The sequence below is a fragment of the Leptinotarsa decemlineata genome, unplaced genomic scaffold, assembly GCF_025532065.1.
Source record: "Leptinotarsa decemlineata unplaced genomic scaffold, Ldec_3_MD MMD2_P_RNA_scaffold_2, whole genome shotgun sequence".
Lineage (NCBI taxonomy): Eukaryota > Metazoa > Arthropoda > Insecta > Coleoptera > Chrysomelidae > Leptinotarsa > Leptinotarsa decemlineata.
Window position 1 is genome coordinate 13,351,570 of NW_027412529.1, and position 23,921 is coordinate 13,375,490.

Genomic DNA, 23,921 nt, shown 5'->3' on the forward strand with positions numbered 1-23,921 from the left:
CAGATGTTTCTCGTTCATCCAGCGGCAAGATCATGCTGAAATTAATCGAATATATCACCTACAGACCTGTTTCGAGGTATTATCTATCATCAGTGCAGGAAAGATCCGACCCAGACAGCAAAGTGTCCGTGACACAATTAATTTCAATGCGGTTCGACTCATGTATGAAACATTAGTTTGAGAGAAAGATTGTTAACTAGTTTCAATTTCACCTTTTCCTGAGTTCTTACAAACTTTTGAATTGAAAAAGTTTGGACACAATGTGGTTCAGAACACGAGGAATCCGGACTCCTTCGCCAAAATTTTGAATCGCCACGATTAAAAATTTGATGATACGATAATTGCCTAATGTATAAAAACTATATTGGATGAATAAATTAACTAAACTCTTGCAGATATCACAACCTATGATAACCTACTCCATATCATCACTGCATATTACGAAATAAAAATTTCCGTTGCGTATATCCGTCTGTCTGTCTGAATGTCATAAACACAAATCCTACCGAACGGATTTTTATGCGATTTTCAAAAATGAAGAGGGTTATTAAATAGAAAGATGTTTGTGTATATCTCATTAATATTTTGTTTGCAATACAAGGATTGTACCTGTGCAAAGCTGGGTAAGGTCGCTAGAGTCCAATAAATATGATTTTATGTTCAATTTTGAAATCGTTACTTCATGAAAGTAGTGAAAATATTTTCTGCAAGTCAACTTTATTTCCTGGCCGGATATTGAATTAGTTATGTACAGCAATAGGCTGTATACCTTGCATCATAAGTCCAATGAATGAAATTTGATATGAATTTGAAAATAAGACTATGCCCTCACCTTCTCCATCCTTCTTTCATCTATTTATGATCACAAAAAAATAAATTTTTCAGTTGTTCCCACCGGCATGATCATACGTCCCACAAAATCTTTTGGAAAATTATCAAATATAGGTACATGTTTCGATGGAAAGGCAAACATTTTTCTTTTTGCAAATCTTTGATTTTTTATGAAAGCTATTATTGCGATAACAGTCAAAGTAGGCTTAATAGCTTTTTTTCCAGTCAAATTACTAGGCAAAAAATATGTACTGGGTTCCGAATTATGACTTGATTGTTCGTGATTTCCTCGGAAGAAGAGGCAGCATAGAATGACTCCTACAACCACCAGATTTGTAGACCCTTGGTTAATTTCTGCTTTGGGAGAACACTTTAATAAACTCACACTCATAAAAATGTTCATGAAAATATTAATTTTCTTCATTTTAATTGTCATAAGTATTTATTTACATCAAACGGCCAATTCCACCTTTTATGATACTCACATAGATCACATTTTTCATTTAAAATGATTCATTGTCTTTATTCCATAAAAAATTGCTATGGGTAATTTTTATTCAATTATATCATAGTTATATCATAATCATATTCAAACTAATGAATCAAGTGATAATTTATCAATACTCGGTTCATAATTTTCAGTCAAAATATCAAAATTATATCCAGTCAATGTTTCTGAAACTACTTTATCAAGCGCTTTCATACTGACTCATTCTGACTCAGTTTTTCCAGAATTGGACGGGATATGTTTTGAAATTTCGAAAAACCCAAATTATTGAACGAATATTTCAATAAAATTACTGATCTATATATAGATTCACTTGCCAGTAATATTCAGGAGGTTTTGAACCCTACTGGGTTCACAATTTCCAGTCAAAATATCAATTCAGCATGTTTCTGAAACTACTTCATCAAGCGTTTTCATACTGACTCATTCTGACTCAGTTTTTTCAGAATTTGACGAGATACGTTTTGAAATTTCGAAAAATCTAAATTCTTAAACAAATATTTCTGTAACATCACTGATCTGTATATAGATCAACTTGCCAGTAATATTCAAGAGGTTTTGAACCCTACTAGGTTCGCAATTTCAAGTTAAAATATCAATTTGGCATGTTTCTGAAACTACTCTATCAATCGTTTTCATACTGACTCATTCTGACTCAGTTTTTCCAGAATTTGACGGGATACATTTCGAAAAACCTAAATTCTTAAACAAATATTTCAATAACAATACTGATCGGTATATAGATTCACTTGCCAGTAATATTCAAGAGGTTTTGAACCCTACTGGGTTCACAATTTCCAGTCAAAATATCAATTCGGCATGTTTCTGAAACTGAATACGTTTTGGAATTTCGTGAAACCTTAATTCTCAAACAAATATTTCAATAACTTTACTGATCTGTATATAGATTCACTTGCCAGTAATATTCAAGAGGTTTTGAATCCTACTGGGTTCACAATTTCCAGTCAAAATATCAATTTGGTATGTTTCTGAAACTACTGTATCAAACGTTTCCATACTGACTCATTCTGACTCAGTTTTTCCAGAATTGACGGGATACGTTTTGAAATTTCAAGAAACCTAAATTCTTAAACAAATATTTCAATAACATCACTAATCTGTAAATAGGTTCACTTGCCAGTATTACTCAAGAGGTTTTGAATCCTACTGGGTTCACAATTTCCAGTCAAAATATGAATTCGGCATGTTTCTGAAACTACTGTATCAAGCGTTTCCATACTGATTCATTCTTACTCAGTTTTTCCAGAATTTGATGGGATACGTTTTGAAATTTCGAGAAACCTAAATTCTAAAACAAATATTTCAATAACTTTACTGCTCTGTATATAAATTCACTTGCCAGTAATACTCAAGAGGTTTTGAATCCTACTGAGTTCACAATTTCCAGTCAAAATCAGTTAATTCAAAACCTGCTGCTAAAGCATAAAGGCTTCCATGTCTAAATTTTCATGAACCATAAAAATGAATCATATGAACCCAACGAATATCTTATTTGTAGAGAACCTTACCTTAGAAATTACCACTGAGCAGCCAACTACAATAGAGGCAACTGCAAGACTAACCACAGTACCCCAATGATTTCAGTCTAGCCACCTGCAAACTTAGTGACCAAACAGTATTTGAACATTCTTTGCATACTCTTAGGTGCTTTATCTGAGAAAAACAATTCATATCTCATTATTTATTGATGATTCGAATAGACGATAGCTTGATAAAAAATGACGAATAAGCAGATGGAAAGTGTTTATTGTTGAACATAGATTTGCGGTCAACTGAATGCTATGCAAGAAGAAAGCAACAAAAGTCTGTCCAAAACATACAGTGTGTGTTACACACTTCTATTAGGAATTGAGGAGATGCAGTGGAATTATTTAAACATGTTTCATATCAAAATTTCAATTATCAACACATTGGGCTTTTCTTAATCTTTCACCAATATACAGGGTGCCGAGTAAAAGAATGGCGTATTAGAGTTAGGCCTTTTCGAGTATTAGTTGTAGCACAAATATTTCTCTGATACTGTGTGATTCAAAACTCAAATTAGGAGTTTCTATACTTAATTTCACATGTGATTTTCTCTTGGCAGAGACACTGACAATCAGACCTCTTGTGGTGAACCATATTTCCATAAAAAAAGGGATTCAGTCTTTTATAGGTATTTCACGGGAGGTGTTCAAGTGACTTGGCACACTCGGATCCACCAAGAGCGGTTCATATCAGAAATACGCTACGGACTGTGGCTGTTCATCGTTTTGAGATTCAACTCAGTACAACTCGAAATTCACTGTTTATGGAAAGAACTCTTTCATTTGGAGAACTGCGTTTATGTGGAACAAACTTTCTGAGAACGTTTTTCCAAATGGATTCAATCTCTAGCGATTGGAATAAAACGTGAATCGCTACTTTCGCACAGGCACCGCTCTTAGAGCGCCTTAAGGATTTTTCTGTAGTGCTTGTATTTCGTCCTTAGAAAAACATTCAAGTTGATTCCAAAAAATCAATAGGTAAATCAAATATGAGCCGTTCAAGTACAATAAAATAATAAACAGAAGACTTGAAGAATATTTTCATTATAAACATTCCAAGAAGATTCTTTTCTGAAACCAACTTCGAACAATTGAATCCTGCAAACAGAATTCAATAATATTGGATGAATGGTGTTTACACTCCATTAGACCTTTTTCCAGAATTTTTTGGTCTCCATCCTCGATCAACTTGTAATTTAGTCCATGCTGAATTTATTCATAATTGATCGAGACTTATTCTAGCTGAAGGTGACCGCGACCGCTGAATAACGTAACTATACAATAGTTACGATCTTCATGTTTAGACTGTGGTGGAGGTGGAGAGGAAAATTGTCATTTTGTTGTGATAAAAAGTAATGATTGGAAAAAAAGTATTCAATTGGTAATAAGGTTTTTTTTATAATAATAATAATAATTTTATTGCAATACGATCTACAAGTGGACACAGGAAAAGTCAAACTTTCGAGAAGTTAATTCTCATTTACCCTGGAATTACCAATTTTAAAATTAACAGATATTAATTTATCATCATCGACAAATTACAGTTGAAAATTATATAAATTAAAGAGTTTTTCAAAAATATTCATGATAAACAATATTTACATAGCTATTTTTTTAATGATTTTCGTAACAAATTTCAAATTAGCCAGCAGTTAAACGAATAGTAGCATTTATGTCTCAAGTAAGAAATGACTGAACTTCTAAACTTCTTGAAGACTGTGATATTTTTAAGTTCCTTCGTTAGAGAACTATATGCTTTTATTGCCTGATAGTAAGCTCCTTTCTCATAATATGTTGAGTTATGGCTTGAAATAGCTAGTTCGTTACATTGTCTGGTGTTAATATGCATATTATTCGAATATTGACAACTATTTCTGGGAAACAGGTATGAATATTTTTTTACGAAACAGACAAGACCCAAGAAGTACAACGAGGGCACTGTCAAAATATCAAGTTTACAGAAGAACTCTTTACGAGAGCTTCTTTGATCTAGATTTAGGATACATCTCAGGATTTTTTTTTACGTAACAAATATTTTTTGTGAGTAAACTGAAAAACCCCAAAATATAATACCATATGTGCATAGGTATATGTTCTCAGGCTACAAACAGAGACTTGATCCCTCAAGTATCGTATCACACCACAAATAGAGCTTAATCTGTTATTCAATAAATTTATATGGGTTTGCCAACTGAGGGTTGCATCCATCGTGACACCTAAGAATTTTGTGTGATCCGATATTGGAATAGACCTATTTTGGGGTTTTACATACAGAGATTCCTCACAGTTTAATGATTTGTTAAAAATTACTAGTCCTGTTTTGGTAATATTTAATTTAAGCATATTTGCCTCTGACCATTTGACTATACTATTTGACATGACTGAAGCTTTGGTTGAGAGTTCTAATGCATTTGTTCCAGTGATAATGGATGATGTGTCATCTGCGAACTGGTATACACTACCAAGATTCAAGGCTTTGGGTCGTTCACATATAGAAGGGAGAGTATTGGTCCAAGGATAGAGCCCTGAGGTACACCCTGCCCAATCATAATTCTACTAGATATATATTGGTTCTCTGCGTTCATTATGCTACCAACTTGGGATCTATTTGATAGGTATGATCTAATGAGTTCATAACCCACATCCCTTATACCATACTCTTCCAGCTTATTTAGAAGTTTTTCGTGGTTTACCATATCAAAGGCCTTTGAGAGGTCATAGTACAAGCCGACCGAGGTTATTTTGCTATCAGCATTCTCTGTTATTTGTTTTACCGCATTAAATATCGCCAGTTCGGTGGACATTCCTTTAATTTCTTTAATTCAAAAAATTAATTAAGACAAAAATGTTGTAATGAAAGTCATTATTTGTGTTTTCAACACAGTTGAGAAAAATTGTTTTCAATCCATAATCTGACAAAACAATTGAAATAAACAATTTAAAATAATTGTCACCATTTTTTAATAGTAAATGTGATTCTAAGAACAAGTATGTGTGAAAAAATACAAAAAAATGTAATTTTTTTAAATATTTTACATAACATAACACGTAGTTGTTTTTAGAATTACATTTGCTTCTAAAAAATTGTGAGAATAATCCTAAATGGTTTGTAACAATTGTTTTCGGTGACAAACAAGAAAATCCAAAGGACAGAGTCGAGAATTCGAAAAAGTCTGGAATTTACGAAATAAAATGTAAGGACAGCGATGCAAAATATCATGGACAGAGTAAAAGATCTATCAAAATAAGATATAAGGAACAATTACAACCTATTACCTATAAATAGTCATCTCTCGGAGGAATAGTCTAGTCATTACTCGAAGACGATTGTGGATAATCAAAACGTGTTGAAGTAACTTTGTTTGAAATCTTTTTCATATATTTATTTCATTTTTAATTGTTAAATTTTTGAATTTTTGCTTACTTTTAATTCGTTGTGATTTCATTTCATGTTTTATTGCTCAATATGCTTGTTATGTTCAGCTATTCATTTTAATTTTTAATTTTATTTGTTCTTCCAGAGTTTACAAATCATAACGGACAATGGAACGGACAATGGAAGTCCGAAATAATGAAATGTACCATGAAACATTGTCAACCACTTTCAACCACTCAGTTATGAAACTAGTTGACATTTTGATTTGCATGGGTTTTGTTCGCCATTATCACAATAAACTATGGAAAGCAGCAGCAATAATGAGGTTGAAAATATGTGTTACGAAATTTCCAGTGCACAGCTGCTACTACAGCACGATTATTGCTTGAAAATCTTGAAACTTGAAAGTCCAGGTACGAAAACGTTTATGATTTGTTATCGAAATGGATGGATATGTAAAAATGCAAAACTATTACAAAGGATGTAATTTTGGCCTATTTTGGCGCAAAAATCTGAAACAGTCAAATCTTTTACCTTGTGAAGCATATACTGTATGTCGAAGAGTAACATATCAGTGCACAAAGTATGTGCTCTACTGTTTCATCATTTTCCAAAGAGAGGCGACACACACTGTCTTCCGACAGTGCGAGTCTCAGCATATGATGATTCAAATGACAGTGTCCTGTAAGAAGGTCTGTTAGATATCGTAGTTCATCCCTACTGTAGTCCAACAACTGTTAGGTATCAAGCTTCGCAGGGTGAATAAACTGCTTGGAATGAGTCGATCCTGGAAGATTCTGCCAGAAATCCATAAATCTGCTTGCCATTCAGGTGTTCAATCTTATTTTTGGCAAAGCCCAAATGAAAACATAACTATTTTCTCAAAGGTTATCGAATTCCTTGAAAGGAAGATATTGATTATGGGGTAAAATAATCAGTAGTTTTCAACAGTCATTCTATATAGATTTCTGTGAGATTTCTAATTGATATTTTTAAGTTTGAACTGGCCAAAAGTCAAAATTAAAACGTCATTGCTTTCAAAACCAAAAGTGTTGCTGGGCAACATTTTTTGGCCGCAATAAATGAAGAGTAACTTAGGTCACTAGACAGAATGAAAGTGTTCTCTATAGATTCATTTTACACCAGAGCTTCCAATTCTACCTATATAATAGCTTCATCAAGCATTTTCATACTGACTGGCTCAGTTTTTGCAGAATTTCACGAGATACGTTTTGAAATTTCGAAAAACCTAAATTCTTAAACAAATATTTCAATAACATTATTGATTTGTATAAAGATTCACTTGCCAGTAATACTCAAGAGGTTTTGAATCCTACTGGGTTCACAATATCCAGTCAAAATATCAATTCGGTATGTTTTGGAAACTACTTCAATCATTCAGTTAATTTAAAACCTTTTGCTAAAACTTATAGGTAGGCTTCCATAACTGAATTTTCATGAACCATAAATATAAATTATATGAACCCAACGAATCGTCTTATGTATAAAGAACCTTACCTTAGAAAGGACCACTATACAACTAACTACAATAGAGGCAACTGCAAGACTAACCATAGTAGCCCAATGATTTCAGTCTAGCCACCTGCAAACTTTGTGACCGAACAGTATTTGAACATTTTTTGCATACTCTAATAGGTGCTTTATCTGAGAAAAACATTTCATATCTCATTATTTATTGATGATTTGAATAGAGGATAGGTTGATGAAAAATGACGAATAAGCAGATGGAAAATGTTTATTGTTGAACATAGATTGGCGGTCAACTGAATGCTATACAGGAAGAAAGCAAAAAAAATCTGTCCAAAACATACACTGTGTGTTACACACTTCTATAAGGAATCGAGAAGATGCAGTGGAATTATTCAAACACGTTTCATATCAAAATTTTAAATATCAACACATTGGACTTTTCTTAATCGTTCACCAATATACAGAGTGCCGAGTAAAAGAATGGCGTATCAGAGTTAGGCCTTTTCGAGTATTAGTTGCAGCTCAAATATTTCTCTGATACTGTTTGATTCAAAAGTCAAATTGAGAGATTCTATAGGATATTGACGTTAAGAAGAGAATGACGTCATTTTTGATAATTTTGTATATTCAACATAATAACTTCAAAATTTCCAATGAAATGCGTTCAATAGTAATGAAACTAGTAAAATTACATTTTGTAAGTTGCTCAACTGACGTTGCCGAATCGAAAAAAACTCGAAAACTGTCAATCTTTCTTTTCTTCTCAGAACTAATCATTTTTTTTATAAGACCTGCGTATATTCAAAATGCTTAAAGCATTGTCGAAACAGTCTCAACAAAGTGGTATTTCAACTAAGTAAATTAGTAATAAGTAAAGTTGATATCAATAAAACAAATCAACAGTACAAAAAAATTTGAAAGTTCGAAATAGTGCACATGTTGGCAACGCCGTAACATCTTGTGACGTCATTTTCTTCTTAACGTGAATATCCTATATATTTGATTTCACATGTGATTTCCTCTCGGTAAGGACACTGACAATCATGAAAAAAGAGATTCTATATTTCATCTCTATATAGTCCAATCTCCATATAGTTTTTTTCAACTGAAATTACTTTTTTAATCTTTTTCTGCCAGTCTTCCTCGGTAATATTAGATACTTCTTCTTCAACTAGCTTTATCACCTTCCTATCAAATTTTGAAAAATTATTTTTACGCCTGATACTTTGTTTCAATTTTCCCCAAATCAACTCGATGGGATTGAAAACACAAAAATGATGGAAAGTCTCATTATGGTGTGTCCATAATTTTCAGCAATACTCTCAAGGGCATACACTTTTTCAAATGTTTTTGTCTGTTAAACTTCAAGTAGTTGATTTTTGGTATAGTTATCTCCAAAATACAAATTGTTATCCATTAAAAAACCTTGTATTTCATCTTTCCTCGAATTTTCATTCGGTACTTTGATGAGCTGTCGCGAATGATAGGAAGCGTTGTCAAGAACTATTACACTATTCGCATACAAATTTAGGATCAATGTGTTTTCAAACCATTCCTCAAAAATATTAGCTTCCATGTTCTTATGATAGTCAACATTGCAGTCCTCAAGTTGTCTTCCACATAATTTCAAAGAATTCGGAACTCATCCTTCACTTCCTCCGCAATGCACAATGATTAGTCACGATCCTTTGTTTGCAGGCATGTTAGGCGTACACCTTCTCGAACCATCAGTCCACCCTTTCGTAACTGTGTCGTGAGTGTCATACCAAGTTTCGTCCAAATAGAAAATTTGTCGTTGTTCTTGTCTATATTCAGTTATTTGTTCTAAGTATTTGTTACGCAATTTCACTGTTCTTCCACGCCATATTTTAAACAAATAACAAAAATTTTAAGTAATTATATCTTCACCAATATCGAATTTCAACACTCAAATCGCGATCAGTTCCTGAACTGAACATTGAAAACATGACTCTTCTAACCGTCCTCACATTCTATTGGTCACCGTAACATGACTTCAAATTTAATTTTATGACTCTTCAGCTAATCATAAAACTCGGTTAGTAAAAAGTATCCAATACGAACGGCCAATTCTTCAGTCCACATGGACTAATTCGTAGCGGCATTATTTCTTTGTATTGGGTTTTTTGGCCTTTGAGTTCGCCGATAGCTTTAAGATTACTATATCGGTTACTTCGACTATACCTAGAAGTGGTACCTATGGTATGAATCAGGATAACTTTGTGAATATGATTAGTTTGATCTTCCTCTTGAACGTGATCACTTGATGATCGAAACACCGTGAAATAACGGTTTGGTGTTGGGAAAAACTCCAGTAATATCTTAGAGTTAGTTCTCTAATCTTGTAAGAAGTATAAGTGAAGTGAAAATCTTTTTCTAATCTCATCCAAAGTGCGACATATTCAATGAGTGGGAATATCTGTATTATTGATTTATTATCATTTCTTTGATGATGTTATTGAAGACTTCGCTTGTATAGAACATTCTGTCCAGGATTTTTCATGAACTTTTTCCAGGAGTATCTAGCTTAAACACATTGACAGCTATGTTTTCATTTGAACGACCTGAATATCAAAACCATGTAATGGTATGCATAAGCCTTGACTTCAGGAGGCACATTACCTAGTCGTTTTTAATGAAGTCTATGTTTCTGTCACTTTGCTACTTCACCCTTAAGGGAGAGGTACTCATGAGATGTGGACATGTAAATAGTTTATTTTATTAAAAGGATTTTTGCTTGTATAGAGAGCGATTCGTATCCAAACTGCCTTATTTTTAATCGGACTTGATCGTAGGAGACTATTGTATCAAAACTATTTGGGGGTGTATTATTGATTTATCAGATGTCAGCATTTATTGCGTATGATAAATATTTCATTTTCTTTCAATCGAATACATTCCATTAAGGGACTGTTCATGATGATGTATTTATAGAACTTCGTTTAGAATAATAAATCGCCAGAAGTGAATGTTTGGTTATTTGTTAATGTTTCATGTACACGTATTCGTTATATCATTACATTATCTTATATGGAACTAGCGACCAGGTTTCACACAGATGACAAAACATATATGACATATTGAACGAAAGTCAATTTTTGTGGAGGAAAATCAATTTTTTATTGATCATTTTTTGGTATTTTTACATTCCACAATATGCGTAAAATAAAAGTATTTTTCACAGATAAAAACGTTTGTTAAGAAACTAGTACAATACTTATCTTAACGTTTCTTTTGACATCTGCAGAAGAAGTTAAGAAATAAATCAGCAGAGGAAAAACAGCAAATATCTATGAATGTTTTTTGTCTATTTCTGAAGACGAAGGCTTCCGAAAAGTTTTGATCAGTATTGTATTATTTCTTAACAATTTTTTTTATAGGCAAAATTGTTAAATACGACAAATCACTGATAAATAGAACGTTTTTCTTTGTGAAAAATACTTTGATTTCACGCAGTAACTTATCGGGGTCAACTAAAAAGTTTGCCATTATAATTTCCATATTTTTCAGATTGTGGAAGAGAAAAATACCCCAAAAAGGTCGATAAAAATATGTGATATATTTTTTCTGTTGTAGTATCACATCACCTTGTCCATGAAGAAGTTTCCCATTTTCATCTGAAAAGCGTACTTTTGAAGATCCAAGTGTTGAAAACTCAGTTCTAGAAAAAAAGTCAATAATTCTCTACAACATTCTAGAACGTCTCGGAACATTTTCGAATATTTTGGAACGTTCGAGAACATTCGGGAACATTTCAGCTCATTTTCGAACGATCAAGAGAGTTATATGTTATGGTGGCGTGCTTTTGAAGATATGTGGACTACAACTTTCGCTTTCTAGAATATCCATTCGGAACTACTCTTTAGAATCCATAACATCCGCAAGTATTCTGAAATATTCGGGAACATAACACATAAAAAAACATATCAAATAATTTCGTTCATCTGTGAGAACCGCATGTAAATCCGTACACGCAAATAACAGCGTTTATTGCGTTTAGACAGACATACGTTTAAATTTATGAAATGCAGTTATACAGTGTGTGCGATTTCAAACCACAATACTCTGTTATTTTGGAACTTATGAACCGATTTCGAAAAATGAAAATTTAAATTATAGTACTCGACGAGCTCTATTCAAAGATGTTGATAGATATGGATTTTTCTTATTTTCAAGGCCTACTATAACCTGCTCAATAGGTAGAAATTTCGAGAAGGGCCATTAGGTATTTTTATCGGAAAAGTGGGAAGCCCATTCGATTCGGGCATATTTCAAACCCCTATATACCAAGTTTCAGCCCAATATCTCATATAGATATATGATGACAAAATCCCAAATTCATGATTTATTGACTGACCCTGTATAACAAACTGTACACTTCAATGGAAAGGTGAAGAAACCCTTCCTTGCACATTGCAAAATTTCCGTATCGTTTAGATTCGGAAACTTGTGGTTGTATGCCAAGGAATGGTTTGAAATTGTCGAATCATTTTTTCCTAGTCTGAAGGACCTTTCATGTTCAGCATACCGTTTTAGAAAATTTCAACCACATTGTCCCACATATACACTGTTACACTCCGGACACTTAAGCTTATAAACTCCAGATTTCTCCAACTTGTCCACCTTATCTTTGGCATTGAAAAGGAAATGAGACAAGCATAAACATTGCGGGTGCAACCTGTTAAATGATCGAATCGATTTAGTTTACTAAATTATATTGCATTGTAAACTGTTCATTCAGGTACTCAATCAAGCCAAGTACCTTTACTAGTACGTACAGGGGTGATATATAAGAGCTAATGTAATGAACCATTGTTAGTTTAGTGTATAAGTTTCAAAATGTCCTTATAGGACGAAACTGCAGTAACGTTAGTTACAACTAAAAGTGGTAAAAAACATAGAAAAATTCGATTGTGAACGTACTCCTTTATATGTTTTTTAAACATTCGTCTCAACCTAATGACATATTTTGGCAAAATTTTCATGATTTCATTTCATACGGCACATTCATATGATTAGATCAATAAGCCAGGCACTATTTTTCATAGCAGGCTTTGAAATTGAGTTGTCTCTTTTTTCGTTGTTATAATATCGACAGTAAGGTATCTTCAAATGCTTTCCACGAGTATTTGGTGAAGAGAGTTATAAAAGGGTTTCGCGAGTTATAAAAGGGTTTCGCGAGTTTTCAAAATGGTGAATCTCAACTTAATCGAGAGGACTGAGATTGTGCGTTTAGTTGGTGATAATGCTCGATCAACGAGGGTGACTGCGGAAGAATTCAACAAAAGACATCCATATCGTGAATCAATTCACCATATAACCGTCTCCAGGATCAATACGTTATTCTATAGAACCGGGAGAGTAAATGAAACACATGCACTAAGACACAGAGGGAATATAGAGATAGACGGATAAATTTCAGAGTATGTTCAAGAAAACCCGAAAAATAGCTTACGGCAGATTTCACGAGATTTACACGTTAGTATATCTATATATTATGTACATGTTAGAGGCGATGAGGAACGAAGGTTGGAATTCTGTTTATTCTGCCAAGGTGAATATTTGAATTATAATAATTTTCTGGGCAATATTCTCTTCACCGAATCGATATTTTCAATATCGATTCGAAATTTGCTTGAAATCGTAAATACCGAAAGATGGTGGAGATTTAGCAGATTAGACAGGATGAAGCGTCCAATATCGGGCAGAATATCGCGACGAAGCTATGAAGAAGTCGTCCTCTTGTTGAGGAGTCCAGCAATGTATCCATATCAAGAATGGCTTTTTTGGCTTTGGTTTCAAGTAGTTGCCTTATAGTAAGAGCTGCAGGGAAAGACAATAGGTGAATCCCGTTATTTGATGTTGAAAGTCAAAGCCACTATCAGATAATTTTCATATCCTCGCTGCATCTAAAAACCACGTGTATGCCCAAAAGTTATCCCGTTAGTATTTTGTTTCGGTATTTTTTTCAAGGACAAACACAGTTTTCCAAATGAAAGAGTTCTTGAACAGTAAAGTTCGAAGTGTACTGAGTTGAACCTCAAAACGATGAGCAGTCACAGTCCGTCGCGTATTTTTGTTATGTCCCGCTCTTGGTGGAATCAAATGTACCAAGTCACTTGAACACCTTCCGTGATTTCAATGTTTTCGAAAGTTCTAGGTCTTTAGCGCCTTCACTTTGGAGTTTGCATGTATCAAGATGACTGGTGTTTTTCTTTTTTTATTCATTGTTTGAACTCTAGCTAGTTTCGACTTCTTGAAACAGGTTAAGCAAGTTGCATAGAACTAGTGTTCCTTCTGGAGAGTATACCTACATTTTGAAAAAATTGTTTCATTGGTGTCTAAGACAAAAAAAATCCTATGGTTGTTTCCGGAAAACACGATTTCTGAAACTAGATCAAGAGTTCATTTTTTTGGCAGCTCATTAGAGTCTAAATGATCTTGTATATTATCTTGGTTAAGTGTCTTTAAATTTTAATAGATCTTGGTTATACCTGTTTCGTGATTTTTTTACTGATGTTTGATTAAAGATTCGGGATCCACCAATAAAAGGTCATTGGCTCAAAATGACAACTTTTGGATATTCTTTGTTAAACCAAAGACATATAAGAACGAATGGCTGAAATGAGCATGTTATCAGAATTTCCGAGAGATTTCTGTATTTGCACTTCATAGAGGTCAGGACTGTTTGATACGAAGCTGGGAATTCACATTATTCATTCTTGTTTATTCACTCACCAGCTGATGAAAATCCCGAGTAATTTATATCTCACGGTTTTGGTCGATAAAATAGAAGATTACTGTACATAGAATTACAGAGAAATCAGATTATTCTCAATCCATACACAAAACATACCTATATGATGGAAAATAAACCAGGGGAAACCTGGTTATTTAAGATGAGCTCTTGTCCTAATTTTCATGTGAAATAAATAATTCGTCTATCATCTATATATTTTTGCGAAGAGTTTTTGGTAGCTTTCAGGAAAGTCTTTCATAGTTTTCAATATTTTTTAATATAAAAAGTATTTACAGAGTCCTCCAAATTATCGATGAAATTGCTGCAAATTATGCGACTCAATTTGAACCTGCCGAAATATGGTAATGAAAAATACCACATCTCTACCCAAATGATTATAATTATTTTTTTAAATTGATTTTTGATGACATTTTTTCAAATTTTAGCAATGGTAGACTTTGGTAAAGCACCTACTTCTAGAAAACACGTTGGTCAGTGAACTTAATATAAGAAACGTCATTCACAAATTTTATGTAGAAGTAATATCCTTCAACAAATCAGGTACATGCTACTGGATGAACGAGAAACATTTGCGGGACAAACAAACCTCTGTGAGGTATATCTTGCATAAATGTCTGTCGGATATATTTCAATATCCAGCATGGCATTAGCCGGGGAAGTAGTTGTTTTTCGGCAGGCATTTACCACAACCTACTGTGTAGGTAGTTGAAATTCGAAAGATTAATTTCTTTGTATCTATGTACCTCTCCTCGATAAAGTATTCAGTTTTGATTTCTGTTAGACTTTTGGTACATGAGATGTGTTTTTTCAGCTTGGGGCTTTTTTACGAAGTGGAGTTGTTATTAGTTAATAATCTTTCACCTAGACGACGGTTTCATAAACAGTGTCACACATAAAGTTTGCGACATGAGGAAGTTTTTTTTATCAATAAATATAATGAAAATTTGACTTCGCGGTTAGTTTGTGTTTAAAGAATAAGTAAAAAACTGCCCCTTTCCTTTTGTCACATTTTACTGTAAACCTGTCATATTTGACATTATTTTCGAAAGTCCCCAAGAAATCAAATCATCTAAAGGAACAAACTTTTCACATATAGTCAGTGGGCATACTTGAAGACTGGCTATAAATCAAAAGTTATATCTATATATGTGTTATATGTTATATGTTTTTCCGTTAACCAGCTATCGCACCCCAAAGAACGACACACCCCTAGAACGACAACCCTCAGAAGTCGAAACTTGTGCGAGCTATGGACTAATGAGGTCTTACCTTTTAATGTGTGATTCCTAACACGAATTGGACGATAGCAAGTGAAAATCGACTGTTCCGCCTGGGGCTTGAACTATCGACTCACACTTCGGCCGATTGACTGAGTGAACAAAGCACCCACGTCGAACCGCCCGGCTACCGATCGGTAGCAGACTGAAAGAACAATTCGTTCAGGCCAGTCTCAATTCCAATAACTGATAATCTATTGCGGCAATTGTATAACCAACATCATATGCAGGAATAACTTCAGTGAAGAATCCTGCACTGACACCTGTCGGATATAATCCAACGCCCTTCGTGGTATTATCCAGGGGACTAGTTTTTTTCTGATGAGTGTCAGTCCATTAACCTACAGTATAGGGAGTTGAGACCGGCCTGAACGAATTGTTCCTTCAGATGATTTGATTTATAGCCAGTCTTCAAGTATGCCCACTGCCTATATGTGAGAAGTACTCAAGAAATAATTTTTTTTGTAAATTTCGAAAAATGTAAAAGAAAAAAGTTGCTCAGTTTCCAATTTTATACCCTTGCTCGAAATTTGGACTCTCTGTTGTTACTTCGACTTCTTTCCAATTTTTTTTCATTTTTCGAATCTTTCGCTCTATCGATTCGGTATAATCGGAAAAGGGCTTCGAAAGTAGTGAGCTGCGGGATGTAGTTTCAGTCGAATGAAAAAGTTTTGTCTGTTAACTTTCTGGTATACTCAATCGTTCTTTCGTGAAGGTAAGGAAATTAATCCATATGGAATCTCTAAACGATCTATTTCATTTGTATCAAGTTTACTTTCCAAAAGGGCAATAGTTTTTTAGGTTTTTTACCGAGATTTTTTAAAGTGGAGCGAGAACATTTATTTCTTACTGTCGCATTCCTTCTTCATTCGATTAGGGCAATTCAGAAAAGCCCTAATTTTGACATTTTTAAACAATTAAAATATTGAAAGTTGAAGAAAATGTTTTTAGCATTGATGCTTTCCTGAAGTTCTCTAGAATATATGAATAGGTACATCTGTAATAGATGATTCTATTGTTTTCGAGTTTTTATTTCAGAAATAATCAGAAACTGCCTATTTGAAAACTCTAATAAGATATATGTTCGAAATATGTTTTTTCCGTTAACCAGCTATCGCACCCCTACGAACGACAATCCTCAGAAGTCGAAACTTGTGCGGGCTAAGGACTAACGAGGTCTTACCTTTTAACGTGTGATTCCTAACACGGGTTGTACGATAGCAAGTGAAAATCGATCGTTCAGCCTGGGGCTTGAACCATCGACTCACACATCGGCCGATTGACTAAGTGAACAAAGCACCCATGTCGAACCGCCCGGTTCGACTGTCAAATTATTTGCTTATGATCCTACTATAAATTATGTGTTACGTGGTGGGTCATAATGAATTGTTTCGTGAACATCTATTCGATTTTTTCATTAACATACTTGGTAAATTTTCATATTTTCTTTAAATTCTGATATCCTTCTCTGAGAGTTGCAATGCAAAATATTCAGCTTTTCACCCTCTTTGCGACAGTAAGACTTCGATCACAACTGGCATATGTATTGAAAAAATATAGAAGAAGATCAACGAAAAATAAAAACAATAAGCTGGATACAGATTGTCAAATGTAGGAATACCTTTCTAAATTACTTCGATACTAGATGTGCGTTCGTTGGAACATGGTGAAAGCCAGAGAGACAAAGATGGAGAGGGAAAGGAAATTCTTGAGTCTCTTTCTAATTTTCACAAGCTGTACTTCGCAGAATGAATGAGATATTCAAATACGTGAAGTCGCAGAAAATCTCAACGGCGTTTTTTCTTGCTTGTTGAAAATCTCGAGATATGGAATTGGCCGCGGTGGTAGTGCGCCCGATTCACCATCGGAAGGCCGTAGGTTCGATTCCCGCTTCGACCAGATATTTTTCTCGAAAGAATTCATCTGGTTGAAGCTGGGATGATTCTGCAACTGTGTTAATAATCACACGTTAAAAGGTAAGACCTCGTTAGTCCTTAGCTCGCACAAGTTTCTCAACTTCGAGAGTTGTCGTTCGTATGGGGGCGACAGCTGATTAACGGAAAAACAGATTTTAAACAAATTTTTTTAACAGATTCTCACAAAGGCTGAATAGCTGTGACGAGAGAGTAGTGAGAAAAGATTTTGGATTTTTAAGAAGTGTACGTGGCCTGTTCAAAAAATAAAATGAATATTCATATTTCGCCGGTGACGTACATTTAATTTGCGATTTTTTTATATTGGTACAGCCGACAGCCGAGCAGCTAGTTAAAATGTTTAGTTTGTTGGTTAAAGGCATGAAAGTTGAAAAAGTGTTTTGCGTGTTCGGCGATTTTCTGCTATCGAACAAATGGATGAAAGGATTAGCATTAAAATTTGTGTTAAAAATGGAATTTAATGGTCAAAAACACTTGAAATATTGACACTGGCGTACCGTTATTGTATACTCTGAGTCAGAACAATGTTTACACGTGTTACAAGCTTTTCACAGAAGGTAGAGAAGATGTGAATGACGACGCTCGCCCAGGAAGCTCCAGCAAATGAACAACCGATGCAAATGTTGAGGAAGTGAAGAAAATTGTTACGGAGAATCGTTGAATCACTATTGAAGAAGTTGTTGTGGATGTCGGCATATAACTTGGCTCTTTCCATGCATTTTTTTTATAAACTTTGGTTATGACACGTGTGGCAGTGAAGTTCATTCCAAAATTGCTGAATTTTGACCAAAAAAACCGTCGTGTTGCTCGGGAATTATTGAGTGACGTCAACAGCGATCCAGATTTGCTCAAAAAGGTGACGAATCATGGGTATATGTTTATGACATCGAAACCAAAGTCCAATCGAGACAATGGAAGAGCCCAAGAGTGCCAAGACCAAAAAACCACATAGGGTTTGATCAATTGTCAATGTTTTTCTTACTGTTGTCTTCCATTACCGTGGCGTAGTGCATAAGGAGTTCTTGCAACTGTCTATTCATTGATCTCTCAAAAGCCTTTGACAACGTGGATCATAAAAAACTTCTGAATACATTGGAAAATAACGGTATTAGGGCCAATTGCCTGAAACTGTTTGAAAGCTATTTACTCAATAGATAACAGTCAGTAAGAATCGAAGGGATACAAAGCGAGCCGAGAAGAGTAGAATGTGGTGTGCCCCAAGGTACAATCTTAGGACCAACTTTATTCAATCTCTACATAAACGACCTATTCAAACTCAATACAGCTGGTACAATAATTGGATATGCAGATAATATAGCCATTTTTTATGAGGAAAAGACCTGGAATAACCTCAAAAATGTAGTTGAAATGGATTTTAAAGCTATAAAAGAATGGTTCAACTATAAATTACTCACTGTTAATATGGAGAAAACCAATTTCTTACCCTTTAGTTGCAATTCAAACAATTCCTGCCCTTTTGACAATCTCCTTATCAAAAACCAAACATCAAACTTTACAATTCAAGCTGTTAACGAAGTGAAATATTTAGGTGTTTATTTGGATAGGTACCAATACATTGCCAATACAGCTGCCAATACATTGAGTGATGAACTCAAATTAGATGTGATGCTTGGATTTGAGGAAAACCCACATACATCGAGTAGACAGACAGGCATCGACTACATTCAATGTTAGCCATACATCGATAGTAAACATATTAAAAAAAAAAATGCATCCCTATGAAATGATACCTACTCAGGAGCTCATAGAAGACGATTTTGATAGAAGAACTTATTTTTGTGATCAACAGATGGACATGTTGAATAACAATATGATCCAATTAGAAGACGTTATGTTTTCTGATGAGTGTACTTTGTCTCTTAAAGGTCATGCTAATCGGCAAAATTGCCGCTACTAGTCAACGAAAAATCCTCACTGGATGAGAGAAGAACACACGCAATACCCTCAAAAGTTTAATGTTTGGGCAGGGATTGTAGGAAATCATATCATTGGTCCCTTTTTAATTGAGGGCAACTTGAATGACCATAATTATTCCGCACTACTTCAAAATGATGTCATTCCAAGTTCAGCAAATTCATATCCTGATCCAGGAAACCCCTCAAGTTTCAGTGGATACGGTATGGTTTCAGCAGAATGGAGCACCACCCCATTACCAAGTTAATGTCCGGCAATACCTCGATACAACATTTCCCAATCGATGGATAGGGAGGCGAGGATCGATTGAATGGCCAGCGCGATCACCTGATCTTTCATCATTAGATTATTGGGATATGTAAAGAGCAATGTGTACAAAACTAAACCTTCGGATTTGAATGACTTAGAAGAACGAATAACGCTTTCGTTTAGGTTGATCACGCCTGATATGTTATATAATGTTGGAAGACAGTTTTATTCGAGATTAGAATGTTGCCAAGACGTTCGCAGTGAACATTTTGAACATCTACTTCGATAACATTCGTAGTTCTTTTTCGTATTCTACATTTCATTACGTTTTGCATTACATTTTAGTTTTTGAGTGTAAGGGCGAGGAGGAACTGCACTCAAGTATAAGAAATCTTGTTACTGAATTGTGCACAGCAGATGATTTCATAAATCGGCTCACTGAAACGATAACTCAAATAGTCAAGGAAAAATATAATGAAAGATTTAGTGAACTGAAACGGGAAAATGAAAAAATAGTCGAAAAACTTAAGCAACAGGAGGAGACTATTAATAGTTTGGTCAATCAGCAGAAGAAACAGGAACAGAAAGGAAGAAGTAAAAATTTGAGGTTGTGTGGTGTTACCGAAATAATACCCAATGAAGACGTTACTAAAACTGTTCTCGATATCTTCAATAATAAATTAAAATTAAAAATAGGCGATTCCAGTATTGAATTTTGCTACCGATTGGGGAAGAAAGATGGGAATAAATGTAGGGCAATAATAGTCAGATTTTCCACAAATTATTTTAAAAATCTTGTGTATAATAATAAGAGACTCTCAAAAGGCGGCAAACTGGTGATTAGAGAGGATCTTACAAAGGAACAACTGGAAATTGTTAGAGAAGCTTCTAAACGAATGGGCTTGGCTGGGAAAGTATGGACAATTAATGGAACAGTTTTTGTTAAACTGAATAATCAACAATACGTGTTAAAATTGGTAAGATGGAAGACATCACCAAAATACCTGAGGAATGTAACCAATAGCTAGATTAATGGGCAGCGGTGCGATCAGTTGAGATGCTCCCTTTGATTTGTTATCAGCCTCATTTAGAACACAAAAGAAAAAGGACTAAAAAAGAATCTGCTTCTTGTTAGTTTTAGGTTTTTTTTTTTTTTGAAATTGGATACGAATAAATTGTTTTGGAAATGTATTCTCTGAATATAGGTTTTTGTAGTGCAAGATCGCTGTTGCCGTCCTTACAGTATGTCAAACAAATAGTCCTTGACAATTCCTTAAATATATTACTAATTTGTGAAACATGGTTGAAATATTCCATTGATAACGATCAGTTGAACATTAATGGTTTTAATTTACACAGGGTGGACAGAAATTGTAGGGGAAGAGGTTTATGTTTATATGTTAGTAACAAATTGCGTTTTGGGGTAATTGATAGTGGGCGGGATTATAAATGGGAACAGTGTTGGATAAGAACTACTGTTGAAAAAAAGGCTATTGCTATTGGTGTAATTTATAATCCTCATGCATAATGCATTTTTAGATGAATTTGAGGATAGCTTGGCTGCAATAGGAACAGTGATAGATGAAATTGTATGTATGGGTGATTTCAATTTAAATCTATTGGATAATGAAAATCATTGCGTGAAGAAGTTTCACTCAATAATGAATACAATGCATCTTTGCCAGTTGATAGATGTTTCTACTCGAGTTACGGCCACGTCGGCAAAACTTTTGGACTATGTTATAGTTCAAGAAGGAACTGAAGTGGAGAGCGGTATTATACCTCACATCTCTGATCATGATATAGTGTACTGTAAATTAAGGGTACGTGAAGAGCAGTGTGAACCCAAACTCCGTACATACAGGAGCTTCACAAACTTTAACCACGACCTTTTTCAGGTAGATCTGTTGAATACTTCTTTTTTCAGGATATATGACCAAGAAAGGATTGAAGAGAAGGTGTCATACTTGGTAAATTCTCTATACAACATATTTGATAAACATATGCCAATAACTACTTCCAGAGTAACAAAGCCGAAAGCTCCATGGCTGACGGGAGTGGTAAAAATCATGATTGCTGAAAGAGAAAGAGCTCTAGTAAAATTCAGGAGAACAAAATTACAAAGACATTTGGACTTCTATAGACAAATGCGTAATTCAACTAACCAGGCTATTAAAAGAGAAAAGAAAGCCCATGCATTTAACAATAATTCACCAAAGGACATGTGGAAAATTCTCAAGGATAACAAATTTATATCTGGAAGGAAAAATACTATACCTGAAATTTTTAAAAATCCTCAGGAACTAAACAGGTATTTTATAGAGTCAATTTCACAACATGAACCACCACAAAGTTTACTGAACTTTTATAAAAACAATTAAAGGGTCGATAGTGATTTCAATTTTGAAGAAATTAATGATCTGTTTGTGTACAAAACTATCTGTGAAGTAAAAACGAATGCTAAAGGATGCGATGGGTCGAGTATAAAGCTAATAAAGTTGTGTTGTCCCCATATCATACCCTATATTAGCCACATCATAAATTTCTGTCTAACCGAGACCCAACGGTCTGGAAGAAAGCCATTGTGAAGGTTCTGCCTAAAAAACAAAGTCCATTGGAATTTAAAGATATGAGAGGAATGGGTATTCTGCTTGTATTATCTAAAATCATAGAAAGAGCCATGGAGTTTCAAATTAAAAACCATCTTTTGAATTTTTCTCTGTTGCCTTCTGTTCAATCGGGATTTCGGAAAGGGCATAGCTGTACAACCGCTCTTCTACATATTGCGGATGACATAATGAAAGCAATAGACGAAAATAAATGTACGGTGTTAGTCCTACCAGATTTCAGCAGGGCATTTGATACTATTAGTCACAATCTTTTGTTGAATATTTTGGAATATATCGGTTTTTCTGCTAATGCTTTGGCATTATTGGCAGACTATATGAAAGATAGACAGCAGATGGTCAGTATAGAGGAATGCACCTCAGATATTCTATATATTAAATCAGGAGCACCCCAAGATTCTATACTTGGCCCTTTATTGTTTTTTATATATACTTCTCATTTACTACAAGCTCTTAAAATTTGTCAAGTGCATTTATACGCTGATGATACTCAAATATATCACAGTTTTCCAGCGAAAATGGTAGACAATGCTTGTGAAGTTGTCAATGCAGATATAAATAGATTTGTTGAACTGGCAACGGACCATTTTTTATTTATAAACCCTAGCAAATCGAATGTAATGATATTCGGCCCAAGATATCATCGTTCCATTGTGACTAACTCTGCAAATTTTTGCATTTGAAATGAACCATTAGATATTGTTAGTGAAGCGAAAAATCTTGGTGTTTTGATAGATGTAGAGCTGAGATTTGAAAAATTCAAGAATAAACTGTTACAACGTGCCTACTCTGCACTGAAAATTATCTATGGCAATAGACATATTCTGCCTTATCATGTAAAAAAATCTTTATGTGAATCCTTGGTACTTTCGGTTTTCAACTATGGTAATGTTCTTTATGGTCCATGTTTAACCAATAAATACAAAAATAAAATTCAAAAAGTTCAAAACTCGTGCCTTAGATTAATCTTTGGTATTGGTCAGCGACAAAGGATCTCATATAAACTTCAAGAAATTGGGTGGTTGAACATGGAGAAAAGGAGGTTACTTCACGCTGTTTGTTTTTTCCATAAAATAATTACAACAAAAAACCCTCATATCTCCATAGAAAAATTACATATCGTACGGATATTCACAACTTGAATATTCAACATAAAAATATGCTAGCAGTGCCAAAATTCAAAATAGAAATGTTCAGACGGTCCTTCAGGTACCAAATTTGCCAAAAGTATAATTCTGTCCCCCCCTCTCTCAAACAACTGAATTCCACTAAATTTAAAAGTAAATATAAGGACTATTTGTTCACTGAAATGAAAGTAAATACTTGTAAAGGATAGGCGAATTAAACGTTCTAATGTAAGGTGTTGGC

General features: G+C 34.3%; 1 protein-coding gene across 8 annotated transcripts in view; it reads right to left on the bottom strand.

Moving 5' to 3' along the window:
• Positions 1–23,921, bottom strand: part of LOC111507460 (uncharacterized) — a 97,876-nt gene that overhangs the window by 47,276 nt on the left and 26,679 nt on the right. Inside the window, exon 1 of one of the 8 annotated variants that reach the window (XM_074183838.1) lies at positions 7,781–7,862. The exons of 6 other annotated variants lie outside the window; for them this stretch is intronic. The gene's annotated coding sequence lies outside the window, so the exon portion shown is untranslated. Of the gene's footprint in view, positions 1–2,868; positions 2,990–7,780; positions 7,863–23,921 lie in introns of those variants that run through there. One more of the 8 variants, XM_074183833.1, reaches the window with a different exon arrangement.